Consider the following 21,120-nt stretch of genomic DNA (forward strand, 5'->3'; position numbering starts at 1 on the left):
TATTTGTATACATGTATCAAACGCATTATTCAATCGTGTCTGTATATTTCAAAAGCTGGCAAATCTATTTTAGTGATATTTTAATAACTAAAAAGCAACACATGGCTTCCCCGTAGGCTAATAGAATAGAACGCTACGCGAACATTCTTCGTCTCTTCCACATTCATGTATCTCGTCTTACATGCCGGCCGATCATTCCGGCTTTCCGGAACTAACATCTTATGTAAATTCACATGTTAAATTATAGAATTAAATCATACACAAATAACTTCACTGTTAACTTAGAATCAATAAAATGTATAAACTCATGCCTTTAGCGAGATGAAATGATATTAATTTTAAACATAAAGAGTAAATCCACTCAGGCTATAAAACTTAAAATAGTTGAAGCCTAAATAGGGTGTTGCATAAACCTTAGCTAGATTTCAGAGTACAGGTAATTAAAAAAAACCTTTATTTTATACATATACATATTACTCACTTCTTTCAACAACTCATATATCAACAATCGTAAATTTTCAGTTGTGCATGTTTTCGGATTGCCCAGAACATGTACTATATCCCAGCAAAAGCGGCATATTTTTACTTAATATTTACCCGCTACAGGGCAGAAAGTGTTGTTTTTGCATTTTGAAGAAAATGTATTGTTTAAATATTATTTTAAATAAACTAAATATTTTTCAAATGGAGAAAAAATCTTCAGGTTTTACCTAAAAAGATCTGTTGCGTAGTAAAAAGTTCAATAAGTGGCTAGATATTTATTTTTAAAACATTGTATTATATTTTTAAACTTAAAAACGTTCTCCTGAAAAATCAAGTTTTTTTTATTTATGACATTCTTGAAAGGAGTGAGCGATATATCTTGATTTATTTTCAATTATCTGTTCAAAGCAACCTTTAAGTGCAATGTTAAGTTTTTCACTCTACAAAACTGCATTAATAACTCGTTTTATCCACAAATGGATATGTCGGTTTTTGATACCTAAGGTCGCAGTTAATGTCGGTTTTGATTCGGTTAAGTTTTGACATACCTTCGTTTGGCGCGTTCTGCATGCACACCTAGCGGATTTTATCCGAACTACATAACTAATCATTTCAAATTTTCATCATATACTGGTTTTTCACTTCAAATATCGGGTTGTGGTCTCGCGGTTAGTGTCTCGTACTTTTGATTTAGAGTTTCTCGGTTCGAACCCACTCTACCACAATTTTGATACCTATGTCTAATAATGAACCGCTTAGGCTCACAGAAATAGAATAAATTTGAAGTTTTTTGTAAATACAGTCGAACTCGATTATAACGAGGATGAAGGGACAGACTGAATTTGCTCGTTATACCCGAAAATAGGTGTTTTTTTAAACATACCTATCACATGAAGTATGTTATCTGGAATGGTCATATAACACAATATGTCGCAATTGAAACAAAAATTCAGTCCGTTATAAAAAAATAACCTCTAAAAATTGTTTATATGCGGCGGCACTTAAATTTAAGCAAGTATAATATTAACAGTACGTTTATAATTTATTTTTAAATTTGACTATTTTTTTTTGTTCGTGATATCCGAAATTCGTTAAATACAGGCCCGTTATATCGAGGTTTTACTGTATTTTAAAAAAAAGTTGGATTTTTAAAATTCAGTATTCATATTCAAAGCAGTTTTGAAAATCTTGCCTGAAAACATCTGTACACATCGCGCGCATAGACTATGACAGCGCGCCGTGCAGGCTTGCCAACATGACTACTAAAGCAGTTGCTAGTCTTAAGAATAAAATATATGGGCAGGTATTCACACTTATGGTATAAGTATGTAGTACTTATATGAATGTATTGTTTTAATTGTAACTTTTATTATGAAATACGATATAACGGCATTGTAAGGCGTCCAATTTGGTCTGTAAAACGTCCTATTTGAAGTCAAAACCCTTTTATGTTTTTCAAATTTGTATTTCTGTCTGCAAGTGTGTTTAATTATTATCAAACTATACTCAGTAATAAATAAACCCTGAAGAGGGCAACAGGTTGTTACCGAAACTAGTTGGTTAATAAAAATGTGAGTGGATCAGAACACAAAGTATTTTTATTTCTCGAAATAATATATCAATATGATCCACAAAGTTAATGCTTTCAATATTCAAAACATATACTCAGTAATCCCGTAGTATGATAGTAAAAATATTAAATAATTTTTATGAATTTATCTTATACAAAGCAACGCCATCTATTGCAATTAAAATGTATTGTTTCATTGAAGTAGTGAACAAATTTATTATTTAGTGTACAGAAAGAAATCTAACTACCGCGAAACCGGTCGATATTGTAATTATGTTATAATAAGTTAAATACTAAATTTATAATAGTTATTTTTTAAGTTATAAAATGTTGAACAGCGATGTTAGGAGTTCAAATATAAAAATATCATTTATTAACGCTTATAAGAAGTACCGCTAGATGGCGTTAGCATTTTCAATGCAAACATCACGGCTGTCTAAATTTAAAACACAGTAAGGGACATTTTTTATAGTACGTTTTTATTGCATTTTGGACTAAGTAGAATCTACTTAGTCCAAAAATACAAAAAAAAACGTACTACAAAAAAATGTCTCTTACTGTGTTTTGAGTTTGGACAGCCGATCAGAGGTAGAGATTATTGAGAGGTATGTAACTATAAATTCGAGAACGAAGGCGAGTGTTTTCGCCTAGAATTTTCACTCATGAATTACACGAAATTATAGTAAATTTGAACATAAAGAGTAAATCCACTCACGAGTAGGCATAGGCTATGAAACTTAAAAAGTTGAAGTCTGAGTAGGGTCATGATAAGCGGCGTTGCATAAGCCGTTATTTTTTGCACAAACTAACATATCGCTCACTCTTTTCAACAACGTCATATATCAAAAATCGACAATTTTCAGTTAGGCATGTTTTCGTAAAGCCCAGAAAATGTACCATATCCCAGCCAAAGCGGCACATTTTAAACTTAACATTTACTCACTGCAGGGCAGAAAGTGTTGTTTTTGCATTTTTTAAGAAAATGTATTGTTTAATTATTCTTTTTAATTGTACTAAATATTTTTCAAATGGAGAAAAAACATTCAGGTTTTACCTAAAAAGATCTGTTGCACAGTAAAAAGTTCAATACATGGCTTGATATTTATTTTTAATACATTTTATTTTCTTAAACTTTAAAAACGATATCCTAAAAATTGAAGTTTTTTGATAAATGACGTTGTTGAAAGGAGTGAGCGATATATGAATACAAGGTGTGGCAATTAAGATCCAGAAACGTAGTTACAACTCGGCATTTGCTAACATTGCGTTTTTCGTAAACACACAGGTGTCTCTTATAACCACCATCCATGAGCTAAATTTCAGGAAGACAGAGAACCAAAACGGGAAAAAGTGCTTACAAGATGACCAATATAAGAGTATTATAATATAAGTTATATAATATTGAGATGTAAACAGGAATCCAAGAAGGAGATGTAAATTTTGTCCGCCTCCGTAGTGTAATGGTCAGCACGCTCGGCTACCGTTCTGGAGGTCCCGGGTTCGATTCCCAAGGGGGGTAAAATAAATATAAGTGATTTATTCACTGTAATATTTATTCAATACTACCATGACTGGTACCTGAAGCGGAGACTTGATCACCTTTCCTTCATGTGTAAACGATCAAGACAACACTGCGTTTATATGACACAGTGCCCTATGCACCATTGGGGTGCGGATAAGGGTTTCATTTTATTATATTTTAAACAGGAATCCAATAGCATATTTTTGAGAATTTATTTTATCAGACACTGGATAATTCACTCTACGGATAGCATATCAATATTATAGGTCTCTCAATTGGAGATAAAACATCATTAAAATGAAAAAAATATGGAAGTCTGAGCATCCTCCGTAGGTTGAATAATCCAGTGTCCGATAGAATAAATAATAATAAATTGTTAAAAATGTGTGTGTGTGTGTGTTTGTGTGTGTGTGTGTGTGTGTGTGTGTGTGTGTGTGTGTGTGTGTGTGCGTGTGTGTGTGTGTGCATACAACGCGGCCGAGCGCGTTGTGATTTGAACGCTCGAGACCTTGGCCTTAACAACTCATCGATTTTCGTACACAGTAAGGATGGGATTAGTCTTTTCTTTCTCGATTCGCCCGCTAGAGGGATGAACTAAATAAAACGTAGGAAATATTTATCAATATAAAAGAGATATACATCAAAAACTTGTATAGAGAAGATGGCTATTAGATGGATATAGATGGATATTAGTACATTGTATCTTTTTCGTATTATGTTGTGCATCTCGGTATAGATATATATTAAAAATGTGTAAAAAAGATATATGTATATATATATATATATATATATATATATATATATATATATATATATATATATATATATATATATATATATATATATATATATATATATATATATATATATATATATATATATATATATATATATATATATATATATATATTTATATATATACCTTCTTCTTTGTCACCCGTCTCGCCATTGCTGGATGTAGGCCTCTTTTTCCAGGTTTTGTGAGGCCGACCTATTTCTCTATTTATATCCTATGATCGCTCTTCTAAAATTAGCGCAAACAAGGCGCCAATCGACCTACGTTATCTAACGGTCGATCAATATTTCTGCACAGTAAGGGTGCGCACTAGTCTTTTTTTCACTATTCGACCGCTAGGGGTGGGATGATGCAAGCACTTGTATAAGAAGATGGCACGATGGTAAGTACATTTTATATCTGAAGAGATGGAAAACATTTAAAACACGAATTTAAGATGGTTTGATGGAATACCTTTGAGGCTATTAGGGTGAATTGCATTTGAATCTTGTGTAGGAATTTGCCTAGTCAAAATCCATCTCAAGGGGTGGCTTTTCTTCGCAAACGTCGCCATGAAGAAAATGCTTTTTTAGTCATTTTATAATATACCATTAATTGTTAAATACAATCTTTTTCGCATAACATCGACAAATAATCATCTGTTTAATTTTTTAATGTTTGTATTTCATGAAATACTTCAATGCCCTGAGTCTGGGCCTGTGCTGGAAGCCGCCAAATGTTCAACAGGCATACTCCAACACAACGATAAGGCGTCGGAGTGCACATATGTGTGCGTTTCAGAAACCTTACTTCATCGTAACCAGAGTGTTCAATTACAAATGTAGGTACAGACAAAATTGAAAAATTTACGTTAAATTAATTTTATATACATATTGATGGAAAAACATATTTTGAACCACATAACACCCGTTTCACTCCAATTGAAAATACCAAACAAATGTAAGACGTAGAATCAACACAAAAGGTTGGACTAATTTAAAAATCTGGGAATGATGACATCTACATCTAAACACTTTTTTTATTGAAGTATTTAAAAAAAAAACAACCTCATTTTGTTGGCTTTTTACGGGACCTTGACTTCATATCAATTCTTTATTTAAGTGCTTTCACACAAACATCATGGTAAGATTAACGCAGAGAACATCATAGTCTAAGCTTCACTCGAAGGTGCACAGTTTACACCCGCGCTGTGCCAGGCGGGTTTCCCGCAAGGTATCGGAATTTGTATTTGTTTCGGATTATGTTGTTGAATTGCTGTTGATTTGTTGTCGATTGAATTAATTTAGTCCGCTCCGTAGTGTAATGGTCAGCACGCTCGGCTACCGTTCTGGAGGTCTCGGGTTCGATTCCCAGGATGGGGGGGGGGTTCAAATAAATACATATAAGTGATTTTTTCTCATGAAATGTATACGTAGGAAGTAATTAGTCGTGTATACGTATCCAGCGCAAAATATATGAAAATTAACTGTTTCGTCCGTTCGCGGTGTTGGAATGCAAGGGTTGCTTTGTCTAATGTGACGTTTGCAGGTGACCGATGGTGTTGTACCGAGCCGTTTTCGCTGGTTCAGCCTGGGCGACAGAATGTTCTAACGACGTTGTCACGTATCTCGTTAGAAATTCTGTCGTCCAGGCTTGACCAGGAATTACAGCGTTGGCTGGAAGGACTGCTCCAGAGCTACGCTGAAAACTGTCCCTACTGCATTCCCGGATATGATACAGAAACATCCAGGCGAGGATCCCAACGCTGCAGCCTGGACTGAATGGTGAAGTCGTTTTAAAGTGTTTTTCTTGTCCAAAGCCAAGATAAAGAGCAAAGAAGTTATCATCAAAGCACAAATTCAACGAAATTCGAGTAGTGTTGTTTTCTTTACAAAATTTTGAGTGCGTCCAAATACTTGTTCACAAAATCTGGATTATCTCCAATTACAGGAGCTATTTTCATATTATATTCGACATCTCATCTTAACTAACTCCTGTAATTGGAGATAATGCAGATTTTGTGAACAAGTATTTGGACACACTCAAAATGTTGTAAATAAATTACCTGGTCAAATTATAAGCTTAAATAATAAAAATGAAAAAGATATTTTCTGGCGTTTCTCATGTGTGTATAATAATCTCATAATTCGGACTTCACATACTAATATGAAAGTTTCTGCTTAATAAAAAGCTTCTTTACATCTCACCAATAGATGTCTATAGTTTTAGTGTTCTAGTGATTCAATAATAATGTTTCAAAATTGGTTCATATATATAGAACTTCCAAGAACTTGAGTAGTGTGGTTGTCAATAATGGGTAGAATTGGTGAACGTGTGTAAAGTGATCAATTAAACCAGCCTATGACGGCCGTCAGCCCCGTAAATGCCCAGACTTCCATATTCTTCTTCATCTTTGATGAGATGTCAAAAAATAATGTCACACGTGTATAAAATGATTATAAAAACCTGATCATGACCGTCTACAAGCCCTGTAAATTCCCAGCCTTCCATAATATTCTTTACGTATGTTGAGATATCAATGATTTAATAATTTTTTCTCAGATTACGCCACACATATTCGTATCGTATAATGTAAGTATATAACTTTTCGAATCGAATATCAAATTCGTGTGCCAGATGTGGCCGACGTTGCACAAAACGAATCAGCCGTGTGAAAATGAAATAAGTTTTCAGACATCGCTCACTCCTTTCAAGAACGTCATAAATCAAAAAACCTTATTTTTCAGGAGGACGTTTTTTAAGTTAAAAAATATGACACAGTGTATTAAAAATAAATATCAAGACACTTATTGAAATTTTTACTGTGCAATATATCTTTTTAGGTAAAACCTGAAGGTTTTTTCTCAATTTGAAAAATATGTACTATATTTAAAAAAATAATTAAACGATATATTTTCTTCAAAATGCAAAAACAACATTTTCTGTCCTGTAACGGGTAAATATTAAGTTAAAAATATACCTCTTTTGCTGGGATATAGCACATTTTCTGAGCAATCCGAAAACATCCACATCTGAAAATTGACGATTTTTGATTTATGACGTTCTTGAAAGGAGTGAGCGACATCTCTAGTATGCCTATTCCGTAATACTTTTTCAATATGCTTTCATTTTGTGTTTGCAACCAGCCTTCAGACAATACAACTCCACACGAACTGACACAGACAGACTTAGAAACATGATCATACTCCGTTTTTATTTTTTTAATAAAAAATATTTTTTTAATTATGTTGTTATGGCCCAGTTATCAATAGTCCGCGATTTAATATTCATTAAACTTAAGTAATATTTAACGTAATTAATTTTTTTATTAAAACACCGTTTTTGTATTGATTAATAAGTCGTTTGTACTACTTATCCAGCACAAAATACCTGTCTATGAAATTCTATTTCGCCCATTTCGCGGTGTTGGAATGCAAGTCGCTCACTCCTTTCAAGAACGTCATAATTCAAAAATCGACAATTTTCAGTTGTGCATGTTTTCAGAATGCTCAGAAAATGTACTATATCCCAAGAAAAGATGCATATTTTAAACTTAATATTTACCCGCTACAGGGCAGAAAGTGTTGTTTTTGCATTTTGAAGAAAAGGTATTGTTTAATTATTTTTTTTTGATAAACTTAACATTTTTCAAATGGAGAAAAAACCTTTAGGTTTTACCTTAAAAGATCTGTTGCACAGTAAAAACTTCAAAAGCTTAATATTTATTTTTAATTCAATTTATTATATTCTTAAACTTTAAAAACGATCTCCTGAAAAATCAAGTTTTTTTGATTTATGATGTTCTTGAAAGCAGTGAGCGAAGTGTTCCTCTGTCTAAAGTGATGTTACACGAGGACATAACAAAATATATGTGGAGCCGATGAACACTACTAAATTTGGAGTAAGCTCCTTAAATTATATTGCCAATACCCAATTAACCAGCTGCCTAACAGATATAAAATAAAACCCATTCAGGGATCCAAAATAAATGATCTGAGAAGGTACTTTATGAAAAGATATATATGTAGTGATTAGTCATATTTTCTTATTTTGTTCTTAACTTACATTTTTAAACGTTTTTTACATTTTCTCATTTGTTGTATTTTCTCTTTTGTTTATTTTAAATATGCTTCTTACCTTACGTTTTTCTCATTTATTTCTTTTAAATATGCTTCTTGTGCCTATTTATTATACCTGTTTATTGTTTTAATATTTTGCCATATATTAGTATTAGTTTTAGTTACTTAAAAAAAAGGTTATTTTATTATTTGTGTTCCAGTCTTGTTAACCTTAATCCCATGTCCCAAAATGAGAAATAGAAATTACTCATCGGGAATATTATATGTATATAACTATATGACTTATGACTATATGACTTATGTATGTAATATGTTTGAAATAAATAAAAATAAAAAATACAAAAATAAATGTTTGCAGGTAACCGAGGGAAAATGGTGTTGGACCAAGCCGTTTTCGCTGGTCCAGCCTGGGCGACAGAATGTTCTAACGACGTTGACACGTATCTCGTTAGAAATTCTGTCGTCCAGGTTTGACCAGAATTGCAGCGATGGCTGGAAGGACTGCCCCGGAGTACACTGAAAGCTGTCCCAACTGCATTTCCGGATCTGGTACAGATACGTCTGGGCGGGGAGCATCGGCACTCCAACCAACACTAAATGGGGACTTCATCTGATAGTTATGGTATTTCTTGTCCTGACGAAGACCAAGGGTATAATAAGGAATAAATACTTATTTTTAATCTTATGTACACGTATCGTGAAAGGAGTGAGTCCTTTCAAGAACGTCATAAATCAAAAAACTTGATTTTTCAGGAGAACGTTTTCAAAGTTTTAAAATGTAATACAATGTATTGAAAACAAATATCAAGGCACTTATTAAACTTTTTACATTGCAACAGATCTTTTTAGGTAAAACCTGAAGGTTTTATCGCCATTTGAAAAATATTTAGTTTATTTAAAAAAAAATCAAAATCTTCAAAATGCAAAAACAACACTTTCTGCCCTATAGCGGGTAAATATGAGCGAGAAGATTCTTCGCTCGAAGCGTGCGGCTTCTAGTTACTGATTTGTGTAATCAGGAGTAGGCCTTTCGCTTGAAGGCTTTAAATTATCTGTTTTGTCCATTTCGCGGTGTTGGAACGGAAGTGATCCATTGTCTAAAGTGGTGACGTTTGCAGGTGACCAAAGGCGGATGGTGTTGGACTGATAAATTTTCGCTGGTTCAGCCTGGGCGAAAGAATGTTCTAACGACGTTGACACGTATCTCGCTAGAAATTCCTTCGTCGAGGTTTGACCAGGAATTGCTGCGATGTCTCGAGAGACTGTCCCAGCGCTACACTGAAAGCTGTCCTAACTGCATTCCCGGATCTGATGCAGAATCATCTAGGCAAGGATCCCCGGCGCTGCAGCCTGCACTGAATTTCGACGTCATTTGAAATATCGTACTCGTACAGGAGAAAGTGACCAACTGACAAAACGTAAAATGTTCAGGAGGGCCATTTAACCGTTTTTACACTTTTGTCATCAATTAAAAACAAAGAAATAATGTATTCACGAATGTGATTATTTTTGTGTGAAAACATTTAAATGTCAAATGTTTCATACAGAACTTTAACTAACTTCATGACGCTGAAAATTGTTACAACAAGCAATAATGTCCAACTGTCACTTGGTCACTTTTGCTTGTAAAGAAAATAAACATCAATGCAGTCAGTCATTTTTAACAAGTCAAAATATTATACTTCCAAGTTCAAAATCGCTCTGGGATTTTTTTCAGGGCAGTATGAAGCTAGTAAGATGTCAAATAGTTAATAATCACGTTTTGGTAAAAACTGCAGTTGGTCACTTTCTCCTGTATGACTACGATATATTTAAATTGTAAACGAAAACACTGTTTTTTTTACCACATGAGTACTATTTTTATTTTTAACGACTAGTTTCGAAAGCTACAGATGCTTCCATCTACGAGTTTGAATATAAACTAAAGCAATAAAAGGATTATATTAATCAATTATCTTATCAATTATCTGGATTAATTATCTGTGCCGTTAATGAGAGGAGGGGTGAGTTTGGGGTGGAGTTTGAGAATAACGGGAACATGTAAAACAAAGGTGAGGATTTTTAAAATAATATATTATTTATTATTTCTTTAATGTTTTTCGCAGATAATTTGTTTTGGAGTTGACGTTTTCGCTACGCAATACACAATAAAAACAACATTTACGAGTTAAATACTATTTTTTTAATCATATTTTTTAAATCGTATTTTCATATGGTGTACAGAGTGCGTGGAAGTTTTTGGTAAGGGAAGGGTAATTTATAAATTAAACCCTGAAGAAGGCAACAGGTTGTTGCCCAAACTAGTTGGTTAATAAAAATGTGAGTGGATAAAAAAAAAGTCTTTTTATTTCTCAAAATAATATATCAATATGATCCACAAAGTTAATGCTTTCAATATTCAAAACGTAACTGATAAGTAGTTTTTACTTGAATTTTAATCAGTATTTACACATAAATAATTATGTACATGTCTGAATAAATGATAACTTCTAAAAATAATAATGTTTTATTAAATATATGCATGTAGATGTATTCAGTTTTCACATATGTACCGTAGAACGGAGCTTCTTGAACCCAAAAATTATATTTTTTGTGTATTTCCATACTAAATGATGATTTAAATCAATATTTTTTTTCTGAAAAACAATTTTTTATCATTTTTTATGTATTTTTCTATCATCATATGCCTTTTCTGATGTAAAATATAATCGATTGGATTTTTTATTAATTTTTGAACGTCAGTTAGCATATAAAACGGATGATTAGCTTGTGCTTTTGTCCATCTTTCTTCGGATCGGTGCGTGAACACGTTGCGCGTATATCCGATCACGCTAAACTGTCGTAGTCGCTTTCATTTTTCAAAACCGGACTGCCGGACGGTAAAATTCCGCGTAGTGCACAAGCGGCTTAATTCCGTGTAGTGCACAAACGCCCTTACTGTATTTCACTTCGTGCGTTCCCGCGCGGTAAGTCACAGTTTGAGCGGTTTACCGGCGACGCAGCGTCCAGGCCGCTGATTCGCTGAGAATCGAGTCACCGGTAGTACCGGTGACCGATATCGGTATCTATCTAGTCACCGGTAAAATTCACCGGTATCAAAATATCGCTCATCTCGATTTTATTATACCAGGCGCACAGAAACCGACGGAGCAATTTTTCATTGAAATATTTTGTTGGTTTTCTAGCTCTATGGAATACTTGAAGCTTCAAGAAATTTTTCTCTCTGGATTTTATACCATTCGCGCAGAATTTGACGGAGTAATTTTTCATGACATTTAGCAGTTGGTTCAGTACGTGATTGTTTAATTCGTTTTATTTGTTTGGATCTATCTTGTATTATATTAATACCTTATATGTATCGTTTGTTTAGTTTTCTAGTCGGTTCTTTTTCTTAGCAAATAATTACTGCATCATTCTATTATCTCCATCTGCACTATATAAATGTTTTTATATTTTTAATTGAATTTAATAGCAGAGAGAACGGCCAAATAAATCAGAACCTTAAACTAAAGGTGTAGTCGTAGAAGTAGGCACCGAGAGAGAGAGAGATACTAGGACTAAACGAACTAAATTAAACAGTAAAAATGTATATATATATATTTATATATATATATATATATATATATATATATATATATATATATATATATATATATATATATATATATATATATATATATATATATAAATATATATATATATATATATATATATATATATATATATATATATATATATATATATATATATATATATATATATATATATATATATATATATATATATATATATATATATTTATATATATATATATATATATATATATATATATATATATATATATATATATATATATATATATATATATATATATATATATATATATATATATATATATATATATATATATATATATATATATATATATATATATATATATATATATATATATATTTATATATATAAAATTTATCTTCTCATGACTAAATATTTCTTATAAAATAACTTTTTTACTATAATTTAATTGTTTTGTTACATTATAAAAAATAAAACTAGAGTACCGAAAGTACGTTCATTTTATTTTCGCTATATTTCCCGGCCGTTTAGTCAATTGTGCTGTGGTGCTAATACGTAGCCAATCGGTAAAAACATTCACTGCGTTTGAAACGACGTTCATCCATTTAAATAACGAGAGCATATGAAACATTTTACTACTGTATATTTATGTGCTCCTAGTAAGATATTCCACAGGTGGTTGTCGCGATTGAACGAGAGAAAAAAATCGTTTCGGAATTTTACTTGCTTCCCGCCTTCTCTGTCAGTTTGACAGTTCACAAAATTTTGTCAGTAGATTACTTTTTTATGTTTTTGACAGATTTACTGGTTTGTGATATTATAACAAAAGAAATTCAACGTGTTTTCATACAAATATAAGTACTGTTTGGTTTCGATGTGTGAAACACCACAATAAAAACACCAGATAAGCTAATTTTGGGCTTCCAGATGGACGAAAAGACGACTGAAATGGTATCGTGCTATGAAATGACACAATAAAAAAACACAACATATCGCGTAAAATTCACTTTCATTGATGCGAAGACTACTTTGCCGTACGTATCTCGATTTAAATATTTATAAATTCGATATTCTAGAAGTCATCATCAAATAAATCAGTTCTATTTTTTTATTTTTATATTGTTTAATTTTAAATATTATTTTATTAATGTTTATTTCGTTTATATTCCAGCTGGAAGATGTTGAAAACTACGTGCGGGCTAAATTAATGGGTGGTTTATGCGATTAAAAAAGAAAGGCATCCCTCGTAAGTTTCATTGCCAAGAAAGAAGTATGCATACTCCAAGTCGGGCATCGGAAATACAATACCACGAAAGTAATACTAATACCACGAAAGAGTTGGTGCCAGAAGCGAGTTCGGAGCTGCAGTTAAAGCAATGTTCTACAGGCAACCAAATAGATGTCTCTACACAAACCCCCGATGTAAGGATGCAAGCAGACAAGGCTGTGCAAGTACAGCAGGAGGATCAACTCCCAAGAAAGGGAACTCTTACCTTAATCTCGCATGTAATTGACTTAGCTGTCGCGCCAGTAAAGTTTGCGACTCATACATACATATGTTCGGAACAAAAAATCATTCCATTCGAAACATCCGATTCTGATTCAGAATCTGATGATTTCCGTCTTGAAATTCTGGATTAGACGCGTGAAGATAGTGGCGGAATCCACTCTAATTCCGCCGTAATTCTGCCATTTACTCTAATGGCACTGAGAATACCAAAGATGCTTAGAATATGTATAAATATTCCAAAGTAATACATCACATGATTGACATATCGCTCACTCCTTTCAAGAATTGTCGTTTTTCAGTTGCGCATGTTTTCAGAATGCCCAGAAAATGTACTATATCCCAGCAAAAGAGGCATATTTTTAACATAATATTTACCCGCTACAGGGCAGAAAGTGTTGTTTTTACATTTTGAAGAAAAGGTATTGTTTAATTTTTTTTTAATATGCTAAATATTTTTCAAATGGAGAAAAAACCTTCAGGTTTTACCTAAAAAGATCTGTTGCACAGTAAAAAGTTCAATAAGTGGCTTGATTTTTATTTTTAACACATTGTATTATATTTTTAAACTTTAAAAACGTTCTCCTGAAAAATCAAGTTTTTTGATTTATGACGTTCTTGAAAGGAGTGAGCGATATATATTTTAGTCAATTTTCAAACCGAAATCATGTCGATTTTTCAGAATTTTCAACAAAACTATTTTTTTAATGAAACACTGTGTATTAGTAAAAATAGTTATATTAATAATGAGTATACACTTACGTTTTTGAAAAGAATTTTTTTTTTAAGGTTCCTTAGCGGTTAAAGAAAAATAGTTATTTGGCAAATTTCAATACAGGCGGACCTTATCTTTCGCACGTTTGACTTTCGCAGAATTCGCTATTTCGCACATTTAAAAAAAACATATATTTTGGCAAAAATGCAAAAATATTTTGTTTCCACTATGAGAATAATATACAAATTTACAAGAGAACGAAAATAATATACAAACTGAAAGTAAGGAAGAAGAACCTGAAGAAAGCATAAGGACCTTAAACGCATCTCAAGACATTTAAAAAAAATTATGGAAGAATGTGATCTCAACACATATCTCAAGTGCGTAGGGCGATCCGTAATATGTAGTACGTACTTCATGTTACAGAACTTTGTATTAAGAAAATAAAAAAAATAGTAAAATACAACTAACTTTTGACAAGTTTACTAAGAAAATATAATTTGTATTCTAAATGTACTTAGTAATTTTTTAAACACATAGTTTAGAGTACAATTTTTTGTGTTTATTTTTTTTACATCCCTCTACTTTGGAACATTTAAATTTCGCACACATTTTCAGGAACCTATCATATGCGAAAGTTGAGATCTGCCTGTATACTGAACAATGTGAATAACACGTGCCTGATCCCTATGGCGATGGCCGCTGAATGAATGAAGTATTTAATCATTATTTTCACTCATTTTCCAAAATTCATAAATGAGAAAGGAATATAAAAGGCTGAACAAGAGGTAATTAAAAGATTGGAAAAAGTTCTTTCAGGTGGTATGGAATATGGAGCAAATTGGTAACTAGAGAATGACTACAAAGGGCGTGTATGATTAGATGTATGGATGCGAAGGAAGCTAGGAGTGTATATCAGGACAGAGGTGTGTGGGATTTCATCGTCTCTGCCTACTCCCTCAGAGAAATGCTGTGATAGCCGTAGTATAAATGAGAAAACATGAATAAATGTAGAATAAATTCAATACATAAAATCACTCAATTTTCAGGAAGCACAATGACTAAAGAATGCAGATTTTTCATATTACCTGTGATTTCGCTGTTAAGCTTTTTGCTGTGTGCCCTACTTTAGGTACAATAGATATTACTTATTGCCAGTGTATTACGGGTAAACTTGCCTACCTCTCTTTGTTTGATATTTTTGCTTTGTTATCCACCTTTTGTATATATTATGCTATATCTATGTACGACAGATTACTTGTGTTACTTACTTACCAGATGTGTTAGTTAACAAACAATTGTATACGGGAAGAGAAAATATAACACTGTTTGCATATTTTTTTATTTATTTATTAAAAACCTTTAGTACAATCAGTATATCATTGATGGGTCGATTTTGATTTATTGAAATTTCTAAATTCAGTACATTAATCTGGTGGTTCTCAACTTGGGTTTGATCAAACCCCAGAGGTTCAGTAGAGGTCACAACACACACCGTATTGTACGAAATTATGAAAAATGATATGATGTACAATATATTTATTTATCCAATGGATCTAGTATGAAATGGTGAACCCGACTTATTGCAAGTTATGATAAGTGATACGATGTACAATATATTCATTTATCCAATGGATCTAGTATGAAATGGTGAACCCGACTTATTGCAAGTTATGATAAGTGATACGATGTACAATATACATATTCATTTATCCAATAGATCTAGTATATATTTGAAATGGTGAACCCGACTTATTGTAAGATATAAGTGATACGACATACAATATATTCATTTATCCAATAGATCTAGTATATAATTTGAAAGAGTGAACCCGACTTATTGTACGATATTATGAAAAATGATATGATGTACAATATATTCATTTATCCAATGGATCTAGTATATAATTTAAAATGGTGAACCCGACTTATTGTACGATATGATAAGTGATACGACGTACAATATATTCATTTATCCAATAGTTTATAATTCGAAAGGGTGAACCTGACTTATTGTACGACGCTAAAACAATCATACATTATTTTTACTGTACAACAAATGTACTAGATCTATTGTCACAATGTGTCGTAATTGCGAAATGTGATTTTGAAAATCGGGGAATCACATAGAATAGAGAAGTGAAGTGATTTCTTGGCTACACTGCTGCCCAATAGTCAAATTGTAACTGTTGCGATAGTATGTTGTGTGATATCTCTCTCAATATTTTAATCGCTTCATACGATGTCGAGCAAAATATAATTAATTTTCCAATTAAGGGTTTGGTGAACGCGCATATGAAACTGGTGGGGTTCGGTAACTCCAAGAACCACTGCATTAATCCAATACTCAACCGCACTGGTCACCCCTTTCTGAAAAGATAGAGAATGATATCTGTCTGCTTATGAAATCAATGCATAATACGTATCCAGAGTATCGAAAAGAGCTGTGACAGACAAATTCGCTGATTTTCAATAAGTAAGCAAATTTTTCTACATACATAAAAATGTATTTTACCAGCTAACTATTTGTAAAACTGATTTTCACACATTTCTTCACGAGTAAGTTCTTCCGACGTCTACGTGAAAATCCACTCCGGGTATTTTTCCCTTGTCTTCCCTTCCAATCTCCGTTGTCCTAGAACAATTCAAGTTACAGTTTGTGGATGCGGTCAATAGGTTTTCGGTGCACCCGTACAGCCTCCTGAAATAAGGAAGTCACAATTGGGACAGAAACTGAATATGTCAAACACGATAAGCAATATTTTGTTAAATATTTATTAAAAGCATTGGCTTATTGCGTAATACTACCTATGAAGTATAGTAATCTATAAAAATGTTCTTAGCGTCATTGAAAACTAATCGTAACGACTAATGGTACTGGAACACTGATGATGGGGAAGAGGGAAACACGCAAATGAAGATCAATTATTTATTTGCAAGATTATAAAAGTTATAAGGGCGAGAAGAGCAAAGCGAAGCCAATAAATTGAGTGAAGCACGTTTCGCTTCTTAACAGTACTGAGTATAAATACAAGGAAAACACGTCACCAAACCATTCAAATAATACTCAGTCCTGAAACTCAAAGACAAAGAGCGTGACGTATTAAGTTTAAATTATTATCTATCTGAGCACGAAAATATTGGTCTTCCAACCTTTACATACTATTTTAAGGGAGTTACATGTGATGGGGAAAGTATTATAAACATTGAAAAGTCAATGAACTGCGTCTCTTTGTTCTTCTCGAATACATTTACGCCTTACATAATATTAATTTCTATGGATGAATATTATATTTTCAAAAAATACACAAATTCTTATTTTAAAAAGTACACCATTTTGGAAGGAACACTAATAATAATTGTTATTAATTTTGTCCGCCTCCGTAGTGTAATGGTCAACATGCTCGGCTACCGTTCCGGAGGTCCCGGGTTCGATTCCCAGGGGGGGGTGAAAAAAATATAAGTGATTTTTTCACTGTAATATTTATTCAATATTACCCTGGACTGGTACCTGAAGCGGAGGGCTGATCACCTTTCCTTCATGTGTAAACGATCAAGATAACACTGCGTTTATATGAAGCAGTGCCCTATGCACCATTGGGGTGCGGATATGGGTTTTTATTATTTTTATTTTATTATATAAAAAAATTATAAAATCAAATTATTTTCATTTTGCAACAACGGAACATATTAATGTGTGATACTTAATGTGACCATTGGTGGAAATGAGTTTGATGCCTGATTGAAACGTGAAATTGTAATATATTCGTCAACAGTTTGTTAATGTAACTGACCTCAGGATGCTGGACAATTTTCAAATTTGCAGGATTCTACAATTGCAAACTTTTGTGCGAGCCCTCTTCCTAATTTTAAGCCCCGGGGTGACTCGAGCGTTCAAAATATAAACCTCACCAGTCCGCTTCACTTGCACGTGACCCGTGGCATCATCTCCACACTTCTCCATAGCTGATCTGCAAATTAGGAAACAAAATCAGTACAGCGATACAAGTCGATCCAACAATAACACTGTAATGTTAAATGCCACTGATAATTTTAGATAATTATTAAATTCATAACTCGATAAGTAAAGGTGGAGACTGTCCGGAGCATTTCGTCGTAACATCGCTCGCGGCGAGCATCACCGAGCATCAACTATGGATGGAGCGCTCGGCTCGCTGTACTGACTGCCTGAATGCTCGCAGCGTAACGTGTTACGTTACGATGAAATGCTCCGGACAGTCTCTGCCTTTACGATTTGTCAAATAAATACCACAAAACACCCGAAATTCAAGCACAAAATGTTTATCACCAATAGTTAAAAATAAGGATATGTGAATTACGTTAAAAGTAATAATTTCAAATTCATCCCACACTGCTTGAACTGATATGTGGTATTTAATTATACAATTACGACTTCAATAGCTTTTTTTTATATCTGCTGTTATTTTAGGTTATACTCGATATGTTACTTCAAACGTCAATTTCAGGCATAGAGAAGTTATTATTATTTTTTTCAATAGACAATAATTACTCCACCTTTTTCTGAGCGCCTGGTAGAATCTCCAAAGAACAGATTTTTTGAATAGACAAAATTCTAATTTATCATGGAACCTACCTAAAGCGCTAAAGTATTTATTAAAAGATGTGTAAAAAAAAAATATTTTGTCAATTGCTTTTCCCCAATATAATAGATGAAGCTAAAATTTACTAACGATGGAAAAAATCTTTCTAGAAAATCAATCCAGGCTTTGAAGTCGTTAGCGTAGGATTTATATATATATATATATATATATATATATATATATATATATATATATATATATATATATATATATATATATATATATATATATATATATATATATATATATATATATATATATATATATATATATATATATATATATATATATATATATATATATATATATATATATATATATATATATATATATATATATATATATATATATATATATATATATATATATATACATATATATAAAGTGGTTGGGGGTTAGAAGAAGACATGCGTATATATTTATGTATAATAAATCTGAAAAATAATTCAATATGGATATTCAATAATGGTCAGAATGATGAATGTTACATACTTAGTGTATACTTTATACACCACTTAAGCGAGCCGAAAGCTAAATCGTAAGCCCTGGGATGGCCAGACTTATTTCTTATCTTATTTTGTCTATAAACGATAAATTTTCATCTTAACCTTCCAGCGGGCCATTAATTTTATATCAAGTTTTGTGTATGTAAATTGGATTTTCTTTACAAAAATGTTATGAAATTGCTGCTATGTAATAAAAAAATATTAATGAACTTTAAAAAAAATATATGTATGCCTTTCGTGTAAATTAATTTTTTCCAATTAAAAATTCTTCCATTGTTATCTCTTCTTTTCAGTTGGTCTGATATGCTTTCGTGTTAAAACACATCTTAAATAAATTTAAGTATAAAGGAAACGATTTAAACGAAGAATAAATATGAAAATTAGTTTTTTTCCATATACTTACACTTAAAAGAACAATTTTTTTAAATTTACGCTCATAGGAAATTTCCAAATTTGAATGAAAAACAAAAACTTGTTAGCGCACTAGGTACGTCTGTAGTTAAGAGAGACACTGACCCTCGAATAGCTCGGAGCTCGATGCTTGCAATCAAGTGGTAAGGGTGGAGGAAGCGATAAGGTGCATTTGTCATAAATTTTATGACAACGCGCCCGCTGGAAGGTTAAGTTGAGACACCTATAATATTTAAATTGTCATCATTAGACTATTTGAAATCTGGATAAACTTTCTCCCTGCGGTTCCTTCATCGTGTTAAGGTTACTTGTTATCTAGAATTTAGGTCTCAATTCTTGTATCTAATTGAAGAAACAAACGACTGATCGCCTTCATCTTGTATGAGCGATTGTTTACGTTTATTATTTAACTGTCATATGTAGAGATTAATTGTGTAATATGGTGGTTTGTGGACACTGCCATCGATTATTGTAATATACAAATGTACATGACGGTGGAGATGTTGGTTGTGGTGCTGTGGATAATAAGGCTTTCTTTATAAAGAATAAGGTTTCAACTGTCAATTAGTATTGAATTTATGGCATATCAAAAAGAATTTATTTTTAAATATATATTGTACCAGTTACTATCCGACGACGTTGGCTCATGTTCGTAAAAGAAATATATTTTGACCCAAACAGAACTTATACATACATGAGGCTGCATCGTAAAATGTCTCGCGATACCGGACGCTGAGAGCTGTATATCGGGAAATAATTCATTTACAATAATGAAATATATCTTATTTTGTTGATAAATTATATAGTTTTGAGATTAATTTATTAAATTGTTTTGTTAGAGCTTCAATAGTTTTCCAGTAAAATTAGTGCAAAGGAATTTGTATAGATTTTTGTAAGCAAGGTCTGATATATCAGAAAGTCTATGTCTTGTCAAAATGAAATTAATTTCATTTTGTAGATAATGTAGTGGATATAAACATTTTTGTGGAAAATATTTTTTTTTAAAACACGTTAATGGTTTGACTTTTGAGTTCAAACCTTTTAGAGCATTAAAAATCAGGTCCAAATCAAGGATTTAATGTGCCCGGTGCAAAATTGTTATATTTTCATTTTAAAACCACTGATTTAACTGGGATTATGTTTTTAAGCAGACTTTTTGGAATTTCAACAATATATAGAAATATTTTTAGTTAGGTAGTTAAGTATTTTTTTTGGCAGTACCTGTAACATGAGTTCGTCAATTGGAATTATACAAATTAGTTAGTCTTTGGTTGGAATGAACATTTGTAGTATTAACTTTTTGTAGCATTAGCTTGTGAACAACCACCTCTCCGAACCCATTATTTCTTACATT

At 32.1% G+C, this 21,120-nt stretch overlaps 2 long non-coding RNA genes across 2 annotated transcripts; one reads left to right on the plus strand and one right to left on the minus strand.

The window, feature by feature from the left end:
- Positions 1-12,557: 12,557 nt before the first annotated feature.
- On the plus strand, positions 12,558-15,563 carry LOC148309385 (uncharacterized). Its single transcript, XR_015837542.1, has 2 exons — positions 12,558-13,039; positions 13,177-15,563. It is a non-coding gene; the product is annotated as an uncharacterized LOC148309385 (long non-coding RNA).
- Positions 15,564-15,714: 151 nt separating this feature from the next.
- LOC148309386 (uncharacterized) lies at positions 15,715-18,703 on the minus strand. The gene is made up of 3 exons (XR_015837541.1): positions 18,568-18,703; positions 18,022-18,198; positions 15,715-16,862 (listed from the first exon to the last, which is right to left on the minus strand). It is a non-coding gene; the product is annotated as an uncharacterized LOC148309386 (long non-coding RNA).
- Between the last annotated feature and the right edge of the window lie 2,417 nt (positions 18,704-21,120).

This window comes from Brachycentrus maculatus, unplaced genomic scaffold, assembly GCF_059751285.1.
Source record: "Brachycentrus maculatus isolate JH-2025_06_01 unplaced genomic scaffold, ASM5975128v1 h1tg000126l, whole genome shotgun sequence".
Lineage (NCBI taxonomy): Eukaryota > Metazoa > Arthropoda > Insecta > Trichoptera > Brachycentridae > Brachycentrus > Brachycentrus maculatus.